Here is a 16,210-nt window from a genome sequence, read left to right on the forward strand (position 1 = left end):
GACCTGAAAGGTTGTAAAGAGAATTTGTTAGGAGAGACCACTTGCAGGTTGGATGAAACTTAACATTGACAGCGCGCCAATTGGCAACTCCGATTTGGCGGGCTGTGGGGGTGTGATTAGAGATGACTGTGGGTGGTGAATTGTTAGTTTTAGCAGACGTATTGGCTTTACAAATAGTTTTGTTGCGGAATTCTAGGGTCTTAGGGAAGGGCTTATGTTGTGTTGCAGACTTAATATATATTGAATTAGATGCAAAAGCTATAGTGGATGTTTTGGGTAACTCCTTATGTAAATAACATTGTTTCTCCTATTTTGGACGACTACAGGCTGCTAGTTTCCTACACTCAACAGATTCAGATTAAGCATTGCTTCCGTTAAGCGAACCAGTGTGCTGATAGTCTTGCTAGGATGAGTTTTAGTCAAAAGGCTGATTTTTCTTCTTTTGATAGTCAGCCTATGGACGTAGCAAATGTGTTTGAGGATGATCTCAATGGGATGTATTCTAACAGGATGTTTCCTGAACTGATTGTAGCTCCTTAGTTTTTGTTTTAATGAATCATCTTTCACCAAAAAAAAAAAAGAAAAAGTATTTGAATATGCATTGTGAGGTAAGTGAACTTTTCCATAGCGTATAAAGTGGTTAGAAATAAATATTTTATTCACGAAATTAGTGTTCTTTCTTGCAAAAATTCATTTAATAATTTGAGTTGCTTGATTTTATTAAAATAATTGCAATTAATTCCTTACTAAAATATTTTATAATTTTTTTTTTATTATTATTAAATTGGCTTATTCAAAAATTCTGAACATTTCAAAATAGGATCAAGCATCTTGAGGATTATGAAAACTTGAATGAAATCTTTCATTGAACTTGGACATTCCAAATGTGATATTGAATATGAAGTGAATAATATTGAATATATTTTGAAATCTAATACACAATCTGACGATGCAATGGACTATGGCATTGGAGGTAAACATTGACTTAATTAGAAGCTGGTTCATTTTAGGATATATCTTGTGATGGAGTGTTAATCTAACCCTAGTCACGGGTATAGAATGTAACCATAGTTTCATAGATTGTTAGTATATGAACTTAGTTTATGAATTTTGGATTGAAAAAAAAATATATATTTATTGCCTCATTGAAACAATTGTTATTGAAATGTTGCAAAGTCTATGACTTTTACACTGCTTTGGAAAATTGATTACATTTTGTGTTATACTTAACTCGGCTTGTTAGGAAATGGGATACTAACTAAATAAGTAGTAAAGCTCACTCCATTTCTTTCTTTTTCTGTTCAAATTGTGATGAATAACAATTAATTTCGGAGTAATGCTATAGCCACAAATTATTTTACAATATTTTTACAAACTGCTGATGTGGTCAACTTTTTATTAGTTTTCATCTAAACTTACCATTAATATCACTTTTTCATTTATCAATAATCACTCACCACATCAGTAGTTTGTAAAATAGTTTGTACCTCTAGCATTATTCTTAATTTTGAGGCTCTTGTTAGGGTTGTAAGCATTATACAAAATTGTGAACTTCGTTGTTTAGTATTTAATGAACTTGAGGTTTTGGATGTTTCTTTTTCCAAATATTTATAGATTCTTTTGGCATATGAATTCTTTGAGCTTAGGTTGGGATTCTATATGATTAAATATTTATTTGAGGTTAAATATTACTCTTTAGATAGGTTTTATTTTTTATTATTATTTTTTTTTTTAAAGATAAAAATTATACTCTAACCTAATTTAAGTGTATATGTGTGTGAAATTTCTTTCTGGAAACTTGAACCCCAGCCCTTACCTCTATATACCATTAACACTTATACTTGTAGAATAACTACCGTACCAAGAATGTGCAGTGGTACTTTTTAGAAAGGTTTTAAATACTTGTAATATGAAAACTTATTAATTGTGTGGACAGTTTCACATGCGTACTCTCATTCATTGTGTTCAAGGTGTGACAAAAACATATCAAATGATAAATAAATAAATAAATAATAAAAAAAAATTTTAGCTGCCTTCAAAATTAAGCAATGAAAATACTTACTCTGGGTCAAGGTACCCTGGGGTGCCAACAACTTTTGTTGATACATGAGGGATAGATCTAGACAACCCTAAATCGGCTAGTTTATCTTGGAAATTTTCATCCAATAAGATGTTTGTAGACTTAACGTCTCGATGTATAATTGGTGGCTTGCAACCATTGTGCACACAGAGAGAGAGAGAGAGAGAGAGAGAGAGAGAGAGAGAGAGAGAGAGAGAGAGATTGTATTGGCTGACCTTGTGCTGAGTCCATCGCTATTTTGAGTGTAGTTTCCCAACTCAAGAAACTTGCATTTTTATCTGCATCTACAAAATAAATCATTCGGCCATGACTCTTGGAAGAAAGTCGTTGAGAGAGTTTGTATTGGCTGACCTTGTGCTGAGTCCATCGCTATTTTGAGTGTAGTATCCCAACTCAAGAAACTTGCATTTTTATCTGCATCTACAAAATAAATCATTCGGCTGACTCTTGGAAGAAAGTCGTTGAATCATGATGATTATTGTCAAGAAAAATAGATCCAACTAAATTATTAAAGTTTAATGAACTCACAACTAGGAAGAAAATTAATATTTTTATGGTTAAAGATTTTTAGTATGATCAATACCTGATAGATGCAGTGCCAAGTTTCCATTTTCCATATACTCATAGATGAGCCCCATATTGGTGTTTTCATGGCAATATCTAACAAAAGAAGTTAAGTTTTTGTGGTGAATTCTCGTAAGAAATTTGGCCTGTAGATTAAGGTCACATCTTAGTTCATATATATCATGTGAACTCAAAACATGTCCTATATAGAATTCTTTATAAAATTTGAGACCTCAAAAGTCGATATGGAAAAGTATTATGAGGTCAATCAAAAATCAATCCTAATTATACATTGCCCTATGGTTGCTCGCTCTGCTTTATATTCTAAAGACACCTTTCACGTGTCTCACATGTGCTTAGAGTTAGCTCATGCGCCAATTTCTTCTTAAAGACGTTCCTGGTTTGTTATCTGACATTCACAAAGGTACTTGCTCCATAAAATACACATGTTGGAGATATCTTTTTGTGCTCTTACTATAAAGTCTTTCCATATTTCTCACTTTCATGGGTTTTTCCCACTTGGAAATATTTTTTAGGCGTTTCTTGGTTGGCCTCGATCCATTCAATTGATATTGAAGACTTTTATATAATATCAATTTGGCTTACCTCTAGTACGTTTTTAACTAGAGGTCTTTTTTTGTTTTAAATACACAATGGTAAGTGATAATGAGTTTTAATCTCCATATTTTATTTAGTTAATAGGTGATGTGACAATTTCTCATTAAAAAAGTATTGGAAGTAAGCTAAACCCATAGAATATTTCCATATATGACCTTAATTTTATAGAATACTATGGGCTACCATAGTCTTATAATAGCCAAGGTTCTTAGACCAGGACCGGACTGGGAGGTCGAACCATGAAAACCGGGAACTGGATTGAAATTCGGTTTTTCTAAGCATATAGAACTGGGCATATATGGCAATTCCGTGAACCGCTAAAACCGGGGTTGGATCGTACGGTCCATGTAGAACCGGTGGCAAGAACCGTGCAATCCAACCCCTTAGCAATTTTATTTATTTATTTTTATAAAAACAACTTAACACAATTTTATTCTACTTAATTAAATTATCTATCTCTTACAAGGAATAAAAATATATATATATAATTAAAATCCTTCAAAGATATTCAACTTTATTTCAAAAATTAATCATAAATTTTAATTTTTTCATGGTTATTATTTTATTTTATTAACTTTCTTATTTAATTATTAAATATATACTTGAAAATCATTAAATTTCCCTCACATATATAGATATATTAGTCAATTTTGCTAATTTTATAAATTTAATATCTATATTTAGCCTTGAATTAATTATTAAATTAATTATAACGTCATCACGGTTCGACCCTGGTTCGACCTCGGTTTGACCTCAAAAATCTTGAACCTCTCCCTTTTACGATTCAATAAATGGTCCGGGTCTGAAAACCTTGATAATAGCATGAGCTACTGTGGTTTTAAAGTTAAAATACTATGCCAAATATATTCTCATTTGCATTCACAGTAATTCTCTTGCTTTCCCTCTCTCTAATGGTGATTAATTCCAGCCTAGGACATAAGGCTATCGTGATTATCTTTCATCAAAATCAACTTATTTGTCACTCTCACACACGGTTAAGAATAGTTGTTACCTATCTCCAGGGGCGGAGTTATGTTGAAGGGTGGGGGGGGGCCATGGCCCCCCAAAATTTTGAAAATTAAAAAAAAAAAAATATATATATATATATATATATATTAATGTTTTCAAAATTTAGTCTATAAAAATAAGAGTTGCCCCCCCCCCCCCAAATATTTGAATTAGTCTAGTGATGCTCTTTAAAAAAATAATTGGTCTAATAGATATAGAGATATAACTTTATTTTTTGTAATTCTATTTTTTATTGTAAAATATGTTCTTCTATCTGTTAAATATTTGATAAAGTTTGGCATAAAATATGTTTGAATCTATCTTTTTTAACCAGTTATGTGGCGATTAACAAGTCATTGACTCATTAAAAAAATCTTGTCACTAAAATTACACATGAAATATGTCTTTAATTGCTACATAATAAGTTAGAGCAAGAAAGTTTCAAATATGTTTGGAGCTTAACTTATTCATCCAAGTTTTGAATCGTTCATGTTTTTGAAAATTTCATTAGTTCAATTGAAAGATTTTTTTTACTTATTTTAGTATAAAATTTGATAATTTGTATTTAAAATGAAATATTTTAAGAATTTCACTATAAAAATGGAAAAAATGAATTTTATTTTATGAAAGATCGTCATCAAACATAATTTTAATTAAAAATACTAAGTTCTTTTTTTTTTGGGTGTGTGTATATATATAATTTATCAAATAAAAAAGTGTATATATATATGTGTTTATATATAATAAAAAAACTTGTGTGTGTCTACATATATATATATATATATATATATATGTATGTAGGTGGAGGTTGTCTTGACAAATATATTAGTACCGCAACTTGACCCCCCTAAACAAAAATTCCTAGCTACACCCCTGCCTACCTCTGCTTGAAATTCCTTATACCCTTGAACCGATGATGGTGAAAGCATCTTCACAGCAACTTGAAAACCATCTAAGTAGCCATGATAAACTGTTCCAAAGCCTCCTTTCCCGATAACGCTTGCAAAATTGTTAGTAATGCTGAGGTCCTCTGAGTATGTGAACTGCTGTTTTTTAGATTCTAACACCCGACCTTGTTCATTGGATACAATGTTCACCTCCCCGCAGGCACATCTACTAAGATCATGACAATTTGAAGCATATGATATCCTTGTAAAATCTAAACCGTTAAATCTTTTTGAAAAAATCGACCTTTTTTCGTCCTTTTAAGTTGCCAGAAGAGAGCAAGCCCCCATAATAAGAGGATGAAAAATCCAACCGCTGCTGCTGCTGCTGGAACAACAATATTCTTTTTCTTTTTGCATGGACTCAACACACAAGGATTTGGATTTCCTCCAATACTAGCAAGATTTGGATTTCCTCCAACACTAGCATCAACAATGTATGTAAAACTTGAAACTGCAGCTGATGCCTCTTAATCTATTATCTTATACAAACAGTAGCTATATGGAACTCTAAATGATGGCGCTAAAGTTTAGACATATACGATAGTACAACTTTCAAGAAAAAAAAAATTGGAAATAAGGAAAAAATGAGGAAAACAGAAACAATGATAATTTTCAGAGTAAATAGCATACCTAAGCAAAAGTGATCCCTTATTTGATCTTTCAATGAGTTCCATGGGAATGGACGCTGAGAGGTTGTTATTTTGTAGGTTTCTGTGAAGAGAGAGTAGGTATGATCTCTATATTCTTACTAAAAGAAACAGTGTGGTTGAATTCTTAGTAACTTACAGAACTCGCAAGAGTTTCAGCTGTGACAGAAAAATGGGAACAGTTCAATATAAGTTATTGTTTGATAGATCCCTGAAAAAAACAAACTATCGAGTTGAATATCAGTCATGAAAAAAAGGGTGCTATTCCGTTTCAATAAGCAAAAAATGGACACTTTCTGGTTCATATGAAATACATACAAATATTGTATCATTGTGAGATTTGATATGAAAGGAGCTATGTTCCCGGTCAATCCACTTGAGGATAAGTTCCTAATTGCGTGATCAACAAATTGAAATTTGGAATAAATTAAAATATTAGGATGTATACTTTACTTAGAAGGCATTAACTTACAAGGATATGATGCTGGGTGAATCAAAAGCATTGTAGCTGCAACTAAGACCATCCCACGAATAATCTTTAGGGGCACAAGCATCTCCCTGCCAGTTTCTCTTTATTTGATACATTGATTTGATTTTCTTAATAGCATCAACCAATTATTTCATAGGAGTAAAATAAGAAATATGAAAGAAGTTAAAGAAACAAATGATGATGTATTGATCATGTGGCGGTGAATTTTTTATGCGGTATAAACTTACCATCTTCTTGGTCTGTTTGTGCTTGTAAAAGCTGTTTCAATGTGTAAATCTCAATAGCATTAAGAATGGGCGGAAGGGTGGAAGTTTCAGTTTTATTTAACCAAAGGTTAAACTCTGCTCTAGTAGTTCCCGTTGTGCTGTATGCTGTAGTTGTGGATAAGTAGTAAGGGACCACAGGCTGAGTAAGCCACCAGTCTCCAGTCAAAAATACGTTAAATTCTCTAGTCTGGTTTGGTTGATGCTTTTCAAGTTCAAAAAGTGCAAGTAGATATATTGGGTCACGGTGTTACCATTATCAGGTGTCCAAAAAAAGCCTATGGAAGCATTTACATTTAATTTCGTGGCTGCACTGCTCATGACAACTGATGGTACTTGGTATGCTTTGTTGCCTGAGTCATCCATTGTGAGATTAGTAAAAATGTTTTGTTTGTTCGTTTAGACCCCTTAAACCAAATTGTTTAATCTAATATATTAACCAAGTGATTACTTACATTAATTATTCAGATCTAGGTTAAACACAAATAAATCATATTATGCAAAACAGCAGAAAATAAATAATACCATGATATGATGACTTAGGAAAACTGATGAAACGAACCATTTCAAGGTAAAAATCTGGAGAGTATTTGATCTAACTATCCTTAAAGTAAAGTAAATCCACTATAAGAGAAGTTTTTACAATCAAATTTAACCCTAAATCTATTTATACCTCAAGTAGTAACTTACTAACAAAACCACGTACAAGCTCTGAATCCACAGACTCTTTCTCTTCTTGGATTTTCACCAACGCAAGCTGCCTTACTTGTGACTTTAAAATCTCATTCAAACGTTTCAAACCACCATTGTCACACCCCAAACCCCAAAGGGTCCAAAGCATGAGAAAGACGTCTCAAAGTGCCTGTAGATTTTTCCTTTTTGATAATCCAATCCACATAAATCATATCAAGTACCAACATCAAGAATTATCATAATAATTCCGTTGAATATACTCTCAAAGTAAGCCAGAGCTCTAAGCAATAATTACAAGGACCATTGGCCACAAAAGAATAGAAGTCTGAATAAATAATTACATATCATCAGCTTGTCCCATCAGTGGGAATAACGTCACAACCACTATAATATACAAAAGAATGAGTCAAGCCTATTTTAAGATGTACATCATTTAATATTTCTATTACAAAAATTCAGCCTCCATTAGTAGTTAGTCTAACTACTATTAGCCACCAAAAAGCTGTCTCAAAAGATTGTTGCCTACTCTAAAAAGTTTATAAAATAATGGAATGAGACAGAGCCTAGTAAGTAGAATAATTAATGGGGGTGGGGGAAATGCAAATTTCATTTTCAATAATAATAATATGCTATGACAAGAATGATTTAATAATGAAATACAAAGTTTCTCAACGTAAATACCTTGAAACTATATATTATAATCTGTGAGCACCAACAATATAATTTCCAAAGTTATAATATCTAACATAAGGTAAATTATCATAAATATACCATACTACCACATAGACTGGTCAAGGGATCCACCCATTCACAGCTGGCATGATATTTTTTCCTCTCTGGTATGCAAACTCTTGGCCCCATGAACAGCAGCCTCACCCATACCCTCAAGGTTTTTCTCTCCCCCCATGGGCAGCAGAGAGAGCACATCAAATAGGATCTCTTTTGCATGTGGTCTTTTGGCCCCATGGACAGCAACCTCATCCACACACAATCAAGGAACATCTTCCCCCCATGGGCAGTAGGGAAGAACGCTTCATCCAAAGTGAAAGGGCACTGACCTAGATCTGATTCGGTTGTCACAAAGACTATGAAAACCAAATCGGATGATCACCGGGAAATCACACATGGCATGGTGTTAAAACCACATAAAACTCACAAGTTACATTACTTTGTAACACATAATTTATATCCAAGTAGTTTCAGAAAGACCTTAAATAATCTAACCTCTACAAAGTTTGTAAGGTTTTCAACTTCATTCTTGTCAAGAGATTTTCTATTAATTTCCAACATAACAAGACAAGATAAGCATCTTTAAATTTCATAATATACCATAAAATCCATGATTTCCTTATCAAAGATTAAATAAAATATGCTTATTTTTTCATATCAATAATTCATGCATTTCCCCAAATGCAATACCAAATATGATGCATTTTCATATGTAATCATATATATATATATATATTAAAGTTACGACACAATAGTTTTTAGGAAAATATGGTTTCCATAGGTAGTTTCTAAAAGCATGTCTAACCCAAAAACAACATTTATATAACATGGTTATTTTTCAAAATTCCCATTAAAAAGCTACTTACCTCGCAACTGCAAAAAGCCTAATTCTCCAAGCTCCAAGGAGATTAGGTAGAATCTAAACAATATCAAGTAAACCTATTACAATAAGTATAGAGCTTGAAATTGTATCTAACTACAATTTAGGAATTGCCAACTAAGCACTTAATTAGGCAAGCCTAGTATTTAACCTCATCAATAATAATATATTCCACTTTCAAAGTTTCTCAACAAATTGATTCACAAGGTATAAACTCCAATTTATAAAGTTAACCCATTTAATATCATCTCCAACATCATGACTAGCTTCCATAAAATTTACACTATATCATTAAGAGACCTATGAAAGCAAAATCAAAATATCCTCCAAGACAAGAAATTTCGAACTTCAACTAACTCCAAATAAACCCAATGGCAATGGAAAAATTAGATTTACCAACCATCACATGTTATAACTCAAAACCCCTAAACTTTCCACCAAACATAAACCTTAAGTAGTCATCATTAGTACAAACCATATACCCACTCATCAAAGAATTCCACCAATACAAAACCCATACATACAAACACATAAATATCACTTCCAATGCTCATAAATCACATGGGTATCATTATTAAAGTTTAGATAAAAATAGCCTCAAGTAAAAGTGTAAAACCCACCAAAAAGATTAGAAATTTTTACCTAAAAAAAAGGATGTGAAGGTGCTTATGGGTTCTTAAGAATTTTCCGGTGATCTTGTCAGAAAATGATGGTGAGATAGTGGTTTGGAGTGAAGTCTGGTGGGTGAGTGTGGAAGTGAGTGTGTGTTTAAGTAAAGAGAAAAGAAAGAAAATGAAAGGAAGAAAAGAGATGGCCGGCCAAAAGAGAGAAAAGGGATGGTATGAAAATGAGTGGTGGGGGATTGTTGGGTTAGGTGGGGCACGTGTGGTCCACTAAAAATCTGAATCTTACTTCTTCTTTTTTTGACTAACTGGGACGTTACAACCATCAGTAATGATCTTGATACAGCAACTATGTTCTACCAACACTTGATTGTAGATCTGGCTCTCATAGATTCTTATGTAGTTAAAAGGTACAAAACCTCTCAGATCTCACAAAGAGTAACACACAAGTCTTCCAAAAAATCTTTAAAATGTGGCTAGGGTTTCCCTTTTATATGTAGAAAAGTTTAAATGAAACCCTAAATTTTTTCGCAAGCTTGGGTTTGTTTAAAAATTCTGCAAAAAAACTAGACTTGAGATTTTCGATCAATTGAGTTTAATTCTCAATCAGTCGAGGAAGGCAGAACCTCACTTCCTTTTTTCTGCAATTAGCTGGAATTGAAACTTGAAACCTATACTTTTAAGCATTACCTTAAACTTAGACTAAACATGTTTTGCTCTCGATTTGTCAACACAACAAAAATATGATTCTAAACATTTAAATCTAAATCTTTAGAACCTAACATGTTTTTCCACTCAAGTGGGATGTAGGGTGACCATATGCGGTCAAAAACATCATCTTTGTACTTGAAAATAATACCATATCAGGCAACTTGATTGAAAATGACAGTACTAAGTATCTTACCGATAAGATAATGATTGAAAATGGCTTACCTGTAAGTTTTATTGGTTGGTGAACCACAATCCAACCGCCATATGAGATCTAGTGATCCTGATTCAGATATATAAGTATTGTCGTACAGAACTCTACCAAAATCAATGATGGTGTCAACCCAAACTAATCGATGTGGAGGAAAAGGTCTCTACCCATTAAAAGGAGGTCACTTCTTATAAGCACATCCCTATGCGCTTCCCTTGGCAATGTGGGATTCCATGGATTGCAAAACCCCCCCTTTTTGAGTCACTACAATTCACCTCTTACGTTAAAGGGATGTCACTCTTTATTCCATAGATTACAAGACCCCTATTTTCGGGTCACTTCAATTCACCCCCTTATCGGCACACGTGTCCTTGCGTGTGGGGCCTACACTTCCAACTAGAGCATGGCTCTGATACCATTTGTAAAGACCTCGACCTTGACTGTATAAATACTGTTTGCTTTGGGGCCCATATTTCTCATGGTTTTGTTTTCCTCCTAAAGGACACAGTAATGGGAGAAAATGCCTCTATATATTAAAGGGAGGTCACTCCTTATACGAACATATCCATGTGTTTCCCTAGGCAATGTGATATTCCATGGAATGCAAAACCTCCTTTCTGGGTAACTACAATAGTCAATGGTCCCTTCACGACTCCCTCAACTCCACAGGATCACTAAGACGATTGGACCAACGTTGATAAGAAGGTGGGTTTGGGGATTATAGCCATATATGTAGTTAGTAGTTGATAAGATAGTAATGGGTTTTTTCTTAAGGTAAGTGAGAATATTACACACAATGTCTATCCCTTTGAAATGTTCTGGATTTAGAAATTCTCTATGAATTTGAGGCTTTTGCTTTCCTTTCTTGAGACTATATTCTCTTCCTCATTTTTGTACATGACCTAACTTATGATTTTGTTCTTCTTCTTGACATTTATAAATTTGAACTCTTATTATTGGCCCCTTGGAATATTTATATATTTTACATAATGTCTGTGACTTTGTTTTTTTGAGAAACAAATAATGATTGTGACTATATTGTAGTCTTTGAATTGAAAATATTTAAATATAACTTTTTTATTTATATCACATGAATTATATCACTGACACCCACACATATGTGACATTGTGTGTAAATTCTCACTAACCTTAAAAAATAAAAAATAAAAATAAAAAACCTCATTGCCATCTCAATTATATACCTAATTGCACAAATCATCTGAAGCCCCAATTGCCATTGGTTAAAACTCTCTTAAAATAAATAAATAAATAAATAAAGCCCCAATTGTTTATTAAAAAATAATAATAATTAATAAAGCCCCAATTTAACATACTAAATCTAATCCCTAAAGATGACCTTATGTTTTTGTTTTTATAATAAAAATCCCCTTTTGTTATTATCTCAGGCATTTTTTATTATTTATTTATTTTTAAAATCCCTCAACTCAGGCATAATCTAACAAAATTGGAAGCTCAAACATTAAATTAGGAAGCTTAATTTCGCTCTTGAGCATTCAATTGAATGTTTGAAGGGTCAGAATACTGAAACCCCTCATTTAGAATAGAACCCTAACCCTAAAATTCCATTTATTTAATAAAACGTTTCAAAAATAATAATCAAGTCAACTAAATTATGAATTCAAAATTTGCAAGTAACCGTTTTGTGACTATAAAAAATTAAGTTATAGTCCATTGGGCAATTTTTTTTTTTTTTTTTGAAAGTCCATTGGGCAATTTGATAACTGAGGTACCACATCATGAATGATGGCGTGACATCAAAGATATCACTTGATCCTGCCCTAACAATTAAAAGAGAAAACGCTGACTTTGGACCACTTTGAGTCTGTGATTGCTGAAATTTTCATGCCATTGCCATACTTCATTTGAAGTACGTCAGGTTGCTATTCCATCTTCTTCTCAAAAAAAAGGTTGCTGTTCCATCAATTAGAACTAAACAAGTCTCTAATAATATAGGACTAGTTGAAGAAATCAAACTTTTTATTTCATTTTTCTTTATATATTCAAGAGGCTCATTATTGCGTATTGATATTGTGGAAAAAATTTGTTTCCTATATTAGCCAAGTGGAAGTACAAATTTCTTATTCTTTTTACTTTCTAAATATTTATTCTGCAATATGATTGTTTTAAATGAAGATGATTCCATGGACAAGGCTTGGAATAGTCTGACAAAATGCTATATAGGGTCTGGTTAATATGTGCCGACACGTATTAACCATCAATTTTGAAAAAGTTTTTATGAGGAATTAAAAAAGTTGTCAAAACAGTTAATTATTTTTTCATTTTTCAATAAAAAATTTTCTAAAATAGCTTACTAATATATGCTCTAAAGGCACATGTTAATAAATCTTATCTATATATATATATATATATATATATATATATAACCGAAACTTTTGAAGCTCCTACATTTTCCACATCAGCATTACTTAAAAAAAAAAATTTTTTGATTTTTCTTTCTTCTAAAACCCGATAATACATAAAACCCAATAATACAAAAAACCATACTTTGATTTTCTATTTCTCCCATTCCCCTAATCCTTCCCGTTCCACTTCTCTGTCGTCCAAAACACACACCATGGTCAAACCTTCGCCTTCGTGCAAAATACACCCCACGGCCAAACCACTTCTCCATCATCCAAAACCCAGACCTATATTAGCTCCAACAAAACCTGATCCCGCTCCCCTTCACCGTCGTCCAAAACGCCTCTGAAGTGATTCACTCCAATCGCAGATACAGGTCGGCCAAACCCTTCTTCGTATCAGACCATTCTCTCTTGGTATTTCTCAATTAATCTATGAATAATATCTTTTCCTATTGTCTTTAATTAGGTTTTTCTGTCAATTTAGGGATTTTGTCTCTAATTAGGTTTTTCTATCATTTTAGGGATTTCACTTCCTAACCCTCAGGTGTGCTGGGTTTTGGCCGTCAATTGCAACTGAAACTAGCCTCCTCTGTAGAGGAAGTCCAAACCCAAAGTAAGAATTCTGATTTGCTCTTCAATTGAAAACCTACTTGCCCAGTTATTACTTCCAATATACTGTTCTTTGGCTAAATGGTTGGCCTTTGGTTTGCCGACATTAAAAAAGGGTTTTTTTTTTTTTTTTTTTTTTTTTTTTTTTTTTTTTTTTTTGTGCTTTAGGTTCTAGAGATTTAAGGTGGAAATTTGTGTTATTTATTTTTCCATCTCGGTTTTGAAGCAAAATTGGGTTTTTTTTTTTTTTTTTTTTTTTGGCTTTAGGTTTTGGCGATTTAAGGCAGAAATTTGTGTTGAAGAAGATTGTGATGACTGTCAAGGAGGACGGATTTGCTGGGCAGGGTAACAGACTAACAATGGTGTTCATGGGTTGCAATAAGGTTATCCTCATGCCCAATTCTTTTGTTGTATGTGTTAAATATAAATTGGATTTTCTGGCTGAAGCTTGAAATTGGTGGTATATCAATTTTCTGTCGATAAGTTTTTAATTTCTAGATTACATTATTCTAAATTTTTTTTTTTTAAGTTCCTCTGTTTCAGCACCTATACATCAACTAAGTTCTATTTCTTGGCCATATCTGTTAGGTGTTCGACAAAAGGCCTACGAGTAACTATGTACACGAGTTGTCAATTGAAATAAGAAAATAGTTGAGCGTATTTATGTGTGCTGTTATCTTTATTTGTTAGTGGAAGTGAAACTGTGGAGCACTTTGGTTTACTAATCTCTTCAAATTGTGTTATTTTAATTCAAAACTTTTAAATAAGGTTTTAAATGTATTGTAAATTTTTGGGTGTCAATGTTAGTTAGTTACTATTTTGTTATATTAGATGTTACCCATAAGACAATTTTAGACAAGCTATGGGTTTTCCGTGTTTGAAAAACTAAATCTTTATCCAAATATACAGAGGCTTAAAAAGTAAAATTTCATTTTAAATTTGGAGGTTTAATAGGATTTAGTTTTTTTGGTATTCTGATCTATTGGTTTTGAATTAGGTGATTGAGTTAGATTTTGTTTTAATTAAGGTTTTGATTTAGACTTATTCTTCTTCATCTACTGTAATTTCAAAGGTTGTTTATTCATTTAAATGAAATTGATACCTCTTTTTGGTTGTTTAATTGTTCTAATAATGATTGATTTTGTTTATTTGTTTGGTGTTCTCAGATTCCCAAAGCGGTTTATTTAGACTATTATTAGATTGGCCTCAACCTCAAACTCATGGTTTGAGTTTTTCACAAAGACAGTGCTCGGTAAAGGTGTTACATGTTAAGCCAAAACATAATGATTTGATGGCCATTGATGAGTGCAAAAGTTTGAGTTTGATTTTTTTTTTTACAAAGTTGTTATCTTTTTCAATCATTTGTTATTATTTTACTTTCTCAAAAAAAAATTATTTTAATTATTTAATTCAAAATAGATTTCATTAAACAACTTCATTTTAAGAAGTACCATCCTTATTAGTTTATGTACTTTGATGACATGGTTCCTTATACTCTGAAGAGTGAAGATACTCTGAAGAGTGAAGGAGGTTGTGTATGGGCTTGCAAAAGAAATGATGGGGATGTGCAGAGTGATGTGTTAGCATAAGATTTGTGTCTATTTGAGAATAATTTGTGCTTGACATATTGTTCATTGTAACTTTTGCTACTTTTGTTGTAAATGCATGGACCTAGGGTTGTATTTTAAAATTTTGTTATTTAAGATCCAAAAAAGGTCTCCATATGTTTCTTTTTTTAAGCTTTTGATATCTTGGATTTATATGCAGTCCAGTATGTCATACTGGACTGCATTGTTCAAGAGCTACTGCTGCATTAAGGTTGCATCAATTAAGTGCTACTGCATATTGAGACAAACAAATTTAATTATATGCAACACTCTATCAAATTAAATCATTTTGAGTTCAAGCCTAAGGTAGACTTGGCAATGTATGAAAGTTGAGGAATAGATGTCTTGATTTGGTGGGATGAAAGTTTTTGAATTAGCAGTGTGAGTGTATTTTTGTATTGCTGATTGGTAATTTGGTAGATTGGAGTCTCATGCATTCCTTTTTTTTTTTATCAAAAAAAAAAAAAATGAGATCTCAAATTTCACATGCCTTTCTTTCAACTCTTTTAGATAATAATATTGTAAGGTTGAATTTATTCAACCATCTAATTGGCTTTATTCCGTGCCAAATTTGCTTGTAATTCAGCATTTAGTAACCCTGTATTTAGGTGGGTTTGTTGTAAGGGTAGTGAGTGAGATAGAGTGAAGTTTGCTCAAGAGTGTGCAAGAAAACAGAGACTCGCGGCTGGGACTCGCAGGTGGACTCGCGGCTGCAAGCCGCCAGAAGCTGCACACGTGCCAAGCATACTGGAAGATGAACAGTCATGCTAGCTGGAGCACTACAGGACAAAACAGGACAACTGGCCATACGGTTAACTCGCGACTCGATCTCGCGACTTGGTCAAGCCGCGAGGTCAAGCCGCGAGCCACCCCTGTTTTGTAAAACCTGACGTTTCACATTCCTCTCCCACTCCAGTATAAATACCCCTTTAACCCACGATTGAAGGAGAGCTTCCAGAGAGAATTTTGAGAGAGAAACCCTAAAGAAAAACCAGATTGCTTCACCCACAATCTATACCTTAGAGTCTCTTCAAATTCCCTTACTCTCTTCCTCTCCATTGTCAAATCCTTGAGAGGCATTATACCAAACCTGGTTCTCACCATTATCATCTCTGTGAGACAGTTGTTTGGAGTTCTGGGAAGCAGTTA

General features: G+C 32.9%; 1 protein-coding gene across 1 annotated transcript in view; it reads right to left on the reverse strand.

The window, feature by feature from the left end:
- Positions 1–16,210, reverse strand: part of LOC126725244 (probable LRR receptor-like serine/threonine-protein kinase At1g05700) — a 61,274-nt gene that overhangs the window by 33,521 nt on the left and 11,543 nt on the right. The window lies entirely within an intron of this gene.

This window comes from Quercus robur, chromosome 5 (assembly GCF_932294415.1).
Source record: "Quercus robur chromosome 5, dhQueRobu3.1, whole genome shotgun sequence".
Taxonomy (NCBI): domain Eukaryota; kingdom Viridiplantae; phylum Streptophyta; class Magnoliopsida; order Fagales; family Fagaceae; genus Quercus; species Quercus robur.